Genomic DNA, 13,617 nt, shown 5'->3' on the forward strand with positions numbered 1-13,617 from the left:
GAGGTTCCTTTAAAAACTAAAAATAGCACTACCATATGACACAGCAATCCCACTCCTGAGCATATACCCAGATAAAACCATAATTCAAAAAGATACATGTATCCCAATGTTCACTGCAGCACTATTTACAACAGCTAGGACATGGAAGCAACATAAGTGTCCATCAGCAGAGGAATGGATAAAGAAGATGTGGCACATATATACAATGGAATATTACTCAGCCATAAAAACGAACAAAATAATGCCATTTGCAGCAACAAGGATGGACCTAGAGATTGTCATACTGAGTGAAGTAAGTCAGACACAGAAAGACGAATATCATATAATATCACTTATATGTGGAATCTTAAAAAAAGGTACAAATGAACTTATTTACAAAATAGAAGCAGAGTTACAGATGTAGAAAACAAACTTATGGTTACCAGGGCCTGGCGGGGGAGGGACAAATTGGGAGATTGGGATTGACATATACACAGTACTGTATCTATACACATTACTGTATATAAAGTAAATAACTAATAAGAACCTGCTGTACAGTACAGGGAACTCTACTCAATACTCTGTGATGGTCTATATGGGAAAAGAATCTAAAAAAAAAGAGTGGATATATGTATATATATAACAAATTCACTTTGCTGTACACCTGAAACTAACACAACATTGTAAATCAATTATACCTCAATAAAATTTTTTTTAAAAAGTGAGAGGGAGCTTAATGTGTTTGAGGAAATTTTTTTAAAAATCCATGTGCTACAGCTGGAATGTGGGTGACATTGTTAACCCTGTTTTAAAAGTGAGGAAATTGAGGGTCAGAGCTCGGCTGAGAGCATGACACCAGGAGAAGGCTCCACCACGTGTGCTTCCCCTTGGTGGGGAATTTGCCCTCAGGCCTCTCCTTCAGCCTATGACAACTAGAAGAGCATCCCCTACAAACCTAGTGATGTCTTACCTGAGAGTTATCCAGAGTCAGAGAAATCAGCGTGAAAAATCACCCTAAGAAAACATTATCTGCAGAAAATATAACACATCCTGGTAGTATTACAGACAAGAGTGTAGTTTAAAAGTAAATCAAGACTAACTCATGCAAAGATTATCTAATTTAGAAACAACATGATTCATACTACTATCTCCATTAGTCTCACTATATATAAATAATTATATATGTATAGATATATAACTTTTATGCGAAAGCTAGAAGAAAATGGTAATTTGTGTTCATACAGGCCACATATATAGCCACTTACTAAATTTTACAGAGAATTTATTTGAACATCCCAGCAAATCAGTATATGCATCAGTACAAAATGTTGCACAGATTATCTATAAGCTACTGGTCTAGGATATTTTATGTTTTTATACCCCAGTACATGGGCTTCAATTTTCTGTTCAGTTCTTAAGTTATTTTTAATGTATTTTTTTATATTTGAAAAAATTAACTATGCCATCTGCCAATTCAAAAGTGGGAAAAAAATTTAAAAGGCCTTTAAAGGAAGACTTTTTCAAAAATATAGAAGAAAAAAAAAGCAAGAAAACTGCCTTGGAAAGCAATTTTTCTTGTGGAAATGCTGTAATAGTTACATCATTTTAGGGGGAAACGGGACAAGAATATTATATAGAAAAATCAGACTCGCACTTTTATGGAAAATCTATGGGTCCCCACAAAAAGACCACACAATGCAACTTTAAGAAGAAAGGAAAGAGATTTCAACTCTAATTTGCTTTTTGCCAAGAACTTTCTGATATCCTAATTAATTTTAGAAATTATCCTTTCAGGTATACTGTCCCTTTTGTGACTTTGTTAACGTTTCTTGAGCTTTACAATATCTGCCTCATTGCAATATGTTTCCGATTCTCATCGCAAATGGTCATCACTGGTAAGGTGCAGATCAGGAGAAGAGGCTGGACACTGTCAGGAAAGACAGATGAATGTCAACTGATGAAGAATGAACTGTTAACATTTTGGGGAATAGTCCTCAGGACTTTATATCGGCCTACAATATCACATTCTATATAATTTTATATTACTTTATAATATTTATTCTAAGGAATATGGTGAAAATAATATACCTTTTAAAAGGAATTCTAATTTCATTGCCCTTTGAAAATTTAAATGTAATTTTTATTTTGCTTTAATTTGTGTTTTGCTTTTAAAAGATTCATTGTTTGTTATAGCCCAAGAGGTAGTAACTGAAAAGCTTAAAGTAATTAATAACCTGAGATTATTTTTCCTCCCTCTTGTTTTCCTTTTATAAAAAAAAACAGAAGGAAATTAAATGCTTAATTAAATCAAACGAATTAACTGAACACTAGTATTACCATGACCAGTGTTTGCACCACTAATTGCTTATTGAGTATTACGACAGTGTTCACACAGTCTGAACATAGAACAGGTTTGGCCACAAATCAAAACAGGCAGTTTTAGTTCTACATGGTATGGAAACAGGTATTCTGGAGGTAGAGCCCATGTGAGTATCATCAAAACACCAGACAATTAAATATTGCTAGTTCAGTTTGATAGGCTTTGTTCTCATCCCTTTAGGGTGAAAATGGTGCTTGTAGCTCCCATGGGCTTGGCCCTGCTTGGGAGAGAGTCCTGTTGAGCTGGCCTAATCACATTTCCTGGAAGAGTTCACATAGATCTGATTTGGAAATTTCCAGAAATGACTATGTCCTTCTTAACACACACTGGAATCTAAGAAGATAATATTTCCTTGTCACATTGTTCTAAAGCAGACATTCAATTACATTCAAAGAGCACATCTGCTCTCAGAGGAACAACTGCGAGCAATTAAAAGAGAAAACAGAACACATAACAAAACAGCTAACTTTTTCAGGAGAATGGGAGAATGTAACCAATGCGGAGAGTTCAACGCTTCTATCCTCAAGCTGTGGTATGCTCTCAATTCAACACAGAGGTTCTTCAGCACTCCCCCTCCCACCCCTCATGCTGTCAGTCAGCCGCTCCAGTCCCCGTGGGCTCTCTCCCAGCCTAGGGTTAAAATGCTCCCTTCCACAACCAACATGTATTCACGCTGGAGTTCATTCTTTCAGATTCTCCCTAAGCATCTAATTAAACCTATTTGTGCTAGGATTTTACTAGATGAAAATAACTTTAAGCAATTCAATACCTTTTATTGAGTGACTAAGTGTGCTAGGCACTGTGGTTAATAATCTGCTTAAGAAACAGTTTCTCTATTCATTTAAAAAATTGGGAACAACTGGGAAGCCCTACTGAAGCAGTTAAATAAATCATGTTATATCCACACCTGTGGGATACTCTGTAGCCACTCAGAAGAATACTTTTGAAAATACTGCTTCCATTCATTATGGATGTCAACTAAACTTACTGTGGTAATCATAATATATACACCTTAACTTATACAGTGTAGTGTGTAGTATGTCAATTATATCAATAATATTGGAAAAAAGGCAATAATGCTTTAGTATGATCCCAGTTTTATTTTTTAAATGTGCATAGGAAAAAAAGACAATGAAATATAATAGTAACTTTGGTTACCTTAAAGAAATGGGATTATATATGATTTTAATTTTCTTCAAACTTCTATGTACTTTCCAGTTTTCTTCAAGGAGCATATACTGTGTTATAATCAGAAAATAAACAATTTAACAAGAAGACAATAGACAATTTCTCTCTGGAAGAGAGAAATTTCTCTCTGGAAGAGTTGTCAGTCTAGTCCAGATAATACTCAATTAAAAACTATAATGTATGTTATATTATGGTAAATGTTGTTATTTTGCACAAGGTGTTATGAGAACATTTAATCACCCATATAGGCGATGGAATATTTAATATGATACTGCCCCCACTGATTTTGTAAATATATTTAGTATTGTAAGGAAATATACAGTTCACAATTCCATATCGAAAATCTTTGGTGCAGATGTGTTTCAAAACTTAGACTTTTTTGGATTTCAGAAATAATGTGGTGAGGGCTTCCCTGGTGGCACAGTGGTTAAGAATCCACCTGCCAATGCAAGGGACACGGGTTCGAGCCCTGGTCCAGGAACATCCCATATGCTGCGGAGCAACTAAGCCCATGCACCACAACTACTAAGCCTGCGCTCTAGAGCTGCGTGCCACAACTACTGAGTCCGCATGCCACAACTACTGAAGCCCGCGTGCCTAGAGCCCGCACACCTCAACGAAGAGCAGCCCCTGCTCACCGCAACTAGAGAAAGCCCGCACACAGCAATGAAGACCCAATGCAGCCAAAAATAAATAAATAAAATTTTAAAAAAAGCACACTTTACAAACATTTTAAAGCATCAAAAAATACGCTTTAAAAATATGTACATCTTCTAAGTAGAAGTAATATTAATAGAGCTGGCAAAAATGCATTTCTCAGTACTCTTTTAAAGGCTGTCTCTAAGCCAAACATTTCCTAATCACTCTTGGATGAATATAGGCAGCTAAGTGACCAAAAAGCTGTGGTTTCAGTCCTTAACTCTAAAACCGCTGAGTTTATTGATATATAGGCAGTTCAGAAAAAATTTATTTTATATATATATATATATATATATATATATATAAAGTGGGTTTTTTTTTCAACCTTTGTAGTATAATGTGTGCAATGTCTGAGCTAATATTGCATGCCACTGAGGACAAGTAGCAATTTCCATGAAGTGACTGTGAAGCGGTTTTAGGGGGAAAAAATGCCAAGGATGATTCATTTGAAATCAACCTTGAAAGTTTTCCTGCTGACGAGGCTGACAGAAGGGAGGATTAGGACAAAGGTTAAATTCTTCAGTTCTAGGAAACTGCTTTGTCTTTAGGGCTTACTCTTCCAAGCTCTGATAGTACATCAAGACAAACCATTTAATTTTCTCCTGTGGATACAAGATCGTCCACAGTCAGACTAACCATATAGAGCTTTTGACAGAAAAAGGAATTTCTCCATGGTTCTACAAACCATGCAGTCAGTGAATGTTGATTTATTAATGCAAGTTGACCATCAAGATCTAAATTCCAGGGCTTCCCTGGTGGCGCAGTGGTTGAGAGTCCGCCTGCCGATGCAGGGGACACGGGTTCGTGCCCCGGTCCGGGAAGATCCCACATGCCGCAGAGCAGCTGGGCCCGTGAGCCATGGCCGCTGAGCCTGCGCGTCCGGAGCCTGTGCTCCGCAACGGGAGAGGCCACAACAGTGAGAGGCCTGCGTCCTGCAAAAAAAAAAAAAAAAAAAAATCTAAATTCCACAATAATCTCTCGAAATAATGATTTCGCATCATTACCACCTTCTCTTTGAGTAACCTAACTACCAGTATTCAGAAAATTTATTGATTTGACTTCCTGTATGTCTTTTCAGCCTCTGGCTGGAGTCATAAAAGCAGAAATATGGCCCTAGGGTAAAAGCAGGTGAGCAACTTAAGAGACATATGTACTTTGTGAATCATTGGGAATTGGTGATTTTGAACATTTTCATCAGTGCTTTCACATAATACTAAACTCTTCTTAGCAGCTGATACAGGCTGCAGTGTGCTATGAATAGCACAACCAGAGCTTCGGTGAGTTTTTTTTTCATGTTAAATGCACATTTATCAGCCTACTATAGATTCCTGTCTTCATAATCATCGAACTGAAAAATCATTAGGTGTTGAATATCATATAATGCTATGTAAGTGCCATAAAAATAAATGAAGGACAGTTGGGTCTTATCTTCTGGGACCTTACAATTTTGAACAGATGATGACAAACGAAGAGAAACAAATAAGCTATACAATAAATAATTGCATGAATTAAATAGATAAAACATTATGTTGAGAACAAACAAGACAGTTAACCTAGGTAGACTTTTAGTTGACGAGTGATGAGGCAATTATAGAAGCAACCCACAGGGAACTGATTTTTAAAAGGGCCTAATTATTTAATTAAGACACTCTTTCCTGGAGGAGGGCAAATCCAGAGATTTTGCAGCTTTGGTAACTGCAAAATCACTAAACTTCTTGGGTGGGAGAAATATTCCAGAACTTCTGTTCTTTTCATCTCCAAAACTTATAATAAATGGCATTAGAACTAAGATCCAGCAAATTCTGCTGGATTTAAGTTTTGCCTTCAACCACATGTCGCTAAGAGCAAACGTGCTATTGATATTAAGAAAAGTGTCAGGACTATGCTCAAATGTATATTGGACTTAGGCTTGTGACAGTGCTTATTACCTTAGAAAATGTTTTGTTTTGCCTCTTTTTTAGGGGAACACAAATAATTTTTTCAATGAAAAAACAGTCTCCGAAACAAAGAACATATACATTATTACATGTATTACAGTGGCATTATTTAACATTTTTGCAAAATGGAGGATAGTTGCATTCTCCTATCTCCGTCTGCATTTAATCTATTGCAAATCTTGTTTTTTTTTAAAATAACAATTGTATATTTTAAAGGAGTACAACACCATGTTTTGATATATATATACATGGTGAAATGATTACTACGGTCAAGCTAATTAACATATCCACCTCCTAACACATTTAGCATTTTTTTGTGTGTGTGGTGAAGGCACATGAAGTCTACTCTCTTATCAAATTTCTAGTATACAATACAGTGTTATTAACTATAGTCATCATGCTGTACATTAGATCTCAAGATACTATAGAAAATGAATACTAACAGATATATCAATGGACACAGCATCAGTAGGACAATTAAAGTCAATAAACTCTGGAAACAAGTTATTATGAGGCCATATTTATACAAACATGTCTTAATATGGGGAAGTTCAAGCATTTATTTTTATCTACTCTGTTTAGGGTAAACTGAATTAACAAAAGATAATAGGCCTCATTCTAAAATTTGTCTCACTAGTGGCTTATTGACACAGCTGAAACGCTCCAAAATCAGCTCCTTTAGTTTGGAAAGTGAATTCTTTCAGCTAGGAAATATTAATGATTTGTTTTCTGCAAATTTCACATTTTAAAAGGGCATCTTTGGGCTTCCCTGGTGACGCAGTGGTTGAGAGTCCGCCTGCCGATGCAGGGGACACGGGTTCGTGCCCCGGTCCGGGAAGATCCCACATGCCGCGAAGCGGCTGGGCCCGTGAGCCATGGCCGCTGAGCCTGTGAGCCATGGCCGCTGAGCCTGTGTGTCCGGAGCCTGTGCTCCGCAACGGGAGAGGCCACAACAGTGAGAGGCCCGCGTACCGCAAAAAAATAAAAAATAAAAAAAAATAATAGTAAAGGGCATCTTTGAGAAAGACACATGAGAAAGAGATCTAATTTACAAAGTGATAGAGATTACCCTGCTGTCACTCTTGCTCCCTGGCAAGCAAATGTGGATCTGAGGTTCTAGCCGAAGGCTCACTTCCACAAGGCAGTATCTATACATATGTAACTTACTTTACCACAAAGCATAAGAAATGTGGTTTTCTGGAGATAAGGATGAAAATCCACTGGATTGAGAGCTGTCATCTCTGCTTTAAAATGTTAGAAATAAAATGCACTTAAACAGAGGAGATCCTTATAGAGATACCTTAGTTTGGGGGTGTCCAGCAGACTTTTCAAACCACACACCAAAAAAATCTAAAAAACTGAATGCATTCCAAGAAATCAAAAGGCTCATGGAGAATTGTCCTGACAGAATTCTGTTCTCACAAATCAATCAGGGGTTGAATAACACATTTACAATGCAGAGTTAGAATCCTCCTGTGAAGCATTTTTCCTAAGCATTGGATAGGATTTTATTAGAGAGTACTATGATATTTTTGTCTTTAACATTTCAGCCAGACTGTATATTTACTCATTCATTCAACCATCAAGTGCCTACTGGATATCTGCATTGGGAATGCAAAATGAATATGCTATGGCTCCTGAACTTCTTGAATCTAATAGGAAGGAACAAGCACATAGAAAATCTCAATGGGGTTCAATAAATACAGAATGATGTCAGGAAAAACACTATCTCCATTTGGGGGGGCTTCATCAAAAGGAACAAATAGAAGCGTGGTCCAGGCAATGGACATGGCATTTACAAAGGCATGGAGACAGGAAAAAAGCACTTTGGAGTCATGGCAAAACAACTCAAAATGAGTCAATTGGTGTAGAGAGATAGGTGGAGGCTAGATGACCAATGGAGAAGAAATCTTTGATAGATACTAAACAGAAATGAAAAGACCAGAATTACATTTAAGGACAACTCTTTGAGGTAGTATGATATAATGTCTCTAGAACAATTGGATGCTTAATTGGCCAAAGCAGTTGTGAGAAAAGTTATATCTTTGTCCACAGAAGGGAGATAGACCTCTTTCAAATGAATGATAGGTCCTTTTCTCAGCAGTTGCATCCTTGAATATAGGATCAACCACGGAGGGAAGTTGAAGGAGGAGGCATTACGCTCAGAGACGATCTGGGCATTACCGAGGGAGGACTTGAGAACCTGTGGCTATCATCTTTCAATCAAATGCATGCATGTGGGGTACTTCAAGCTCTACAGGCAGTAGCAAATGCAGATCCAAGAAAGGGGCAGTAATTGATAAGAATGGTCTATATTGTCATGGGGATTATTAAAGAACTGACTGGGAAAGCAATTTAATATAATTAATAGTTCAAATTCCTTCATCTTCAAATTGTGCCCGCATCAGATGCCAGCTTCTGCTATAATTACTCTGCTAATCGGCAATCCTCTTTCAATGTAAACACTATTTTCCTTATATCAATGTAATCTTGTTTTTCCAAAGAAAATGTTCTTGTTATTATTTTTAATACATTTTATTTATTTAATTTCTTGAAGTGGTAGCACATTCACATACTTCAAGCATCAAAAGTATAAAACGATGTACAGCAATGTCTCTTTTCCAGCCCTGTCTTCTATCTGCCAAGTTCCTATCCCCTTAAAAGTAACCAACATTATTAGTTTCTCATTTACTTCCCAGGATTTTTAAATTGTATATACAAGCCAGTACAAGTATAGATTATGTTCCCTTCTTTTTTTAACCCCAATAGTACACTATTTTGGCACCCTTTTCTCCCCATTTAAAAATAAATCTTGGAGATTGTATTAGTCAGTTCAGGCTCCCATAACAAAATCCCGTACACTGGGTGGCTTAAATAACAGAAATTTATTTTCTCACAGTTCTGGAGACTGGAAATCATAGACCAGGGTGCCAGTATGGTCAGGTTCTGTGGAGAGCTCTTTTCCTGCTTACGGAGAGCCGTCTTCTCACTGTGTCCTCACATGGTGGAGAAAGGCAGCAAGCTCACCGGTGTCTCTTATAAGGGCATAAGGGCAGCAGTCCCACCATGAGCGCCCCACTTGCACGACCTCATCTAACCCTAATTACCTCCCAAAGGCCCTATAACCAAATATCATCACACTGGGGGATTAGGCACCCACATATGAACTTTGGGGAGACACAAACAACTTAGTCCACACAGAGATCTTTCCATATAAGACATAAGACATTCTTTTTTTTTTTTACAGCTACACAGCATGCTATTGTTACATCATACATCTTTAAGGTTGGAACTGGGAAAACTGAAGTTGTCTTTAATCATTCTTTGTTAATAGGAGCTGCAGAAAAAGTGTTAGGGATTGATAGGTGATGTTTCTGATGAAGGTCCACAAAGGCTGGAATTATTATATTCTGATGATTGCTAGAAAAGTATCAAAACTCAAGCAATATGTTCAATATACATTCATTAGCTCATCACTAGATCCTCAAAACCTCAGCTTTCTAAATCAATTATGTTAGAAATGTTGTTCTAATATGAAAATACTTATTTGAAGATGCAAATTATATTAATAAAACATATAGCTATGTAATGTATTTTTGCTATGTCACTGCTTAAAGTCAGCTTACACTTGACTGTTACTTGACTGTACACTTGACACATTAGTGTATACTGGTTATGAGAAGGGTACTTGTGTAGAAGAAGATTTAGTGATCTCTATAATTAAAGTTCAAATAGTTATTCTTGTCAGAAATGGGAAAGAATCAAGAATGAGGACGAGAGAAAAAGTATGGCCACAAAATGCTTCTGGACAACCTCACTGAAATCAAAATAATAGACTGTGTGCTACTCCAGCAGTCTGAACATAATGCCTAAAGGAAGAGAGACAAAGTGAAAGTAGGTGAATAGAACAATGTGTCCTTAAAATATGGCTTAAATTGGATTCGGGGATAAGGGAGAGAGAGAAACCAAAGATCAAACACAAGGCTTTAAGCCTAAATGACTGGGTAGAAAAGTAATACTATTGACTGAGATAGGGTAGAAGATACCTAGGATGGGGTAAAAGTTTATTTTAGTATACGTATGTTTGGGGGCTGGTGAGATATGTAGGTTAAAGTTATCAGCAGGCATTTAACAAAGACATTGATGTGAAGAGAGAGATCTGGAAGTTCTTTCAAGAAGTATTTGTGAGAATGAGAGAGGGGAGGCAGAGGGAGAAGAAGCAAGGACAGAATGATGGAGACCACTCACATTCAGAGACAGAAGGAAAAAGATGATTGTTAAAATATGAGTGGTCAGAGAGAGAGAAAGTAAATCAAGGTAGTGAGGTTATAGAAACCAAGAGGAGGGCCTAGTCAACTGTGTCACATGCTAGAGGAAAGACAAGCAGTGATATGAACCCCGGGACAGTAAGTTAGGAGAATGAGGTCAGATTTTAAGATATTAAATAATGAATTGAATAGTGAGAAATTAAAGTCAAGAAATACTTTATACTGACTTTTTTTAGATGATTGTGGGGTAATGGAGAAAGATAGGATAGCAGTGATATTGCATCATATTTATATTCCACTTTAGGGCAACCATGTACTTCCACATACATTATCCCTTTTGATGATATCTCAAGGAGATAGTCTTGTAGGTAGATAAGTGGGGAGAGATGCATCAGAGAGGAATAATTGGAGATACAAATAGAAGATGAAGTAATGGATGGAGTTAGTTTTCTAAGGAGGTGAAAGAGGGAAGAATTTAGTGCTGGAAAAGTGTAGGGATACCTCTAATTTTGAAACAGAAGGAAGAAAAAGTGAGTTGGTGAAAGAACATTTGCAAGGTAAAAATAATTTAGAGAGATTCATGACTCAAGACCTGAAAGTAATCAAGGTAACCTTGAATTGAGGGCCCAATTGACAGGAGAAATGTGAAACAAGTGGGGAAATGATGATGTTGGCATAAAAAGTCAAAACACTGACTCTACTCAGTCACAAGCTCTCCAGATCTCTTATACAATACAATAGTCCTCCCACTAACACAATGGTGAGTGGACATTGAAAGTACTGGAGCCAAGAACAAACAGTTCAGTGTCTTAAACAACCCAGCAAAGACTTCAAGACAAGCTCATCCACTATGAATTCAATTTACAAGTCTGCTTTGAGTTCCCACTCACAGCCAACTCTACAGGAAGCAAAAATATTAAGCAAATTGTTAGAATAATGCATTCCCACAGGACATGACATCCTGAAGTTTTTCAAACAACAGCGATGTCACCTTCAATCACCCTCTTTAGAGGTTCTGCTTTTTCTAAGATAGTACCCAAGTGTTTATAACTTTCTCCATTAAAAAGTATGTATACTAAGAAATAAATTTAAGTTTTTAACTCTATGAGCCAACATACTGGGAGACAAAAGTATGATAGGCTTCCTTTCTTGGCTGAAAAGAATGGACATGTCCATTCAGGCCTTGCAATATCTTAGCTAGACATCCTGAGATTGTAGTCTTTTGGCTCTTTGAACCAACTCTACCATTAAAATATTAATTACTCTATTACCTCTGATAGAAGATAAAGGTTACTATTTTGGTGTGCCCAATGCACCTCTTTCCACAGGAAAAATATTCTAATGAAAACGGCAGATATGTGCCCTCAATTGGACCAATCATATTACCCTATCTTCCTGGTTGTGAATGGTTTGGGAAGGAATATATGACCTAAGTTAGCCCCATGAAAGTCATTCTTGGGATTGTTTTCAGACTGGAGCCAAAGAGGAAAAAAATCTTTCTTTGCTGATAGAAGAGCTGCTAGGATGAGATGAGAGACCAAGGTTGATAGGAGCCATGTGCCCCATGGCATGGAGAAAGCCATCTGCAAAGAGCACCAGACACCCTGGTTAGAAATAGAGTGTGAGCCCTGAAAGTGTTCCTGCCACAGAATCCAGACACCCCCAGGACCAGTTCCCTACATCATGTGTTTGGATTATACCAGCCAACAAGTTCTCCTTTTCGTTTGAGCAAGTTAGGATTCAGTCATTGGCAAACCAAAGTGGCCCAACTTATGCACAGAATATCTTATACTTACAATGTGTTCAATAAATATATATTGATTATCTGGTTGCTTTGATGTCAGTGCTTTTTCTGTACCTTTTGCTTCTGCACTTTCTCTGTGTTCTACAACTTCATTCTTAATAAGGCTTGATCAAAAGTAAGGCTGCAATTTTCCGGTAATAATTGGGTGCCCTAACCCCACAGTACTGGCAAAGGTCATTTAATACGTCTGTGTTTCAGTTTCTTAATTTGCAAAATATGGCAAATAATAACCGCAGCTATTTTTTAAACATCCCCTATATTCCAGATACTGGCCTAATGCTTAACATATATTATTCTAATTCCTACAGCAATTTTCTACCACATGCATAATGATCCCCATTTTATAGATGAGGATGCTGAGATGCAATGAGTTTAAATGAATTGACCAAGGTCATACAGCTTGAATGACATAATTCTGATTCCTACCCAGGTTAGTCTGAGCCTGTATTCTTTCCAATGTCCTATGATGCCTTGCTTATTCAAAAAGCTTATGTGTGTAATAAGATAATGCAAGTAAAATTGAAAATGGTGAAAAATCATTCTCCAATTGATAACAAAAAAATGTGGAAGTGGGCCCAAATATTAGCAAGGAAGATTTAGGTTAAGGAGAACATTCTGACTACCTCAATTATGGCATTTAGAAACAGTAATTGAAGAAAACGAGTGCTGAATCTCATATAAATGAGAAATTTTATGAAGAGAGAAAGTACAGCCAAGATTCTGTTCCATGTCTGAAGCCTCAATAAAACTCAGAAGGACATAAGTAAGCAAGCTTTGCTAAGCTAGGGAGAACCGAACCTCTTCTCATTTTCCCCATGGAACCATCAATACCTAGGACCTGGCATTCCTTTGTGGTCCTGTTGATGAAGTGTGCTTATAAGATATGAACATTTTGACTCACAGATCTGAATGCTAACATCAGTAGTGTCTGGAAAAAATATGTAGTAATGCTGTCTATGTACCACTAAAATATATGCAAGTCCTATTTTTGTAAAGTTTAACTAAAAGAAGGAAAACACCGAGTCTATGTATTGAATGACATTTTGTAGTAAAACTCTTGTGTTATTCAAGCTATAATTACTATTTCAAATAACTTCAAGGAAACCACATTATGAACTACCTGTTTTATGTCCATTTTCTTCATTAGACTGTGAATGCTTTGGGAACAGAAATTGTGTCTTACTTATCCTTTTATCTCTAGAATCTAACATAGGTGAAATATGGCCTAGGTTACATTATAACTTTCATGGGTCCTAGGAACTTTAGTTTTCATGGACCTCTTCCTCCATAAAAATATTAAAAATTGTACTTTATACCTTGGTATAAAGATGATTATATTAGTATTATGTATTTTAATATTTT

Source organism: Delphinus delphis, chromosome 1 (assembly GCF_949987515.2).
Source record: "Delphinus delphis chromosome 1, mDelDel1.2, whole genome shotgun sequence".
NCBI lineage: Eukaryota > Metazoa > Chordata > Mammalia > Artiodactyla > Delphinidae > Delphinus > Delphinus delphis.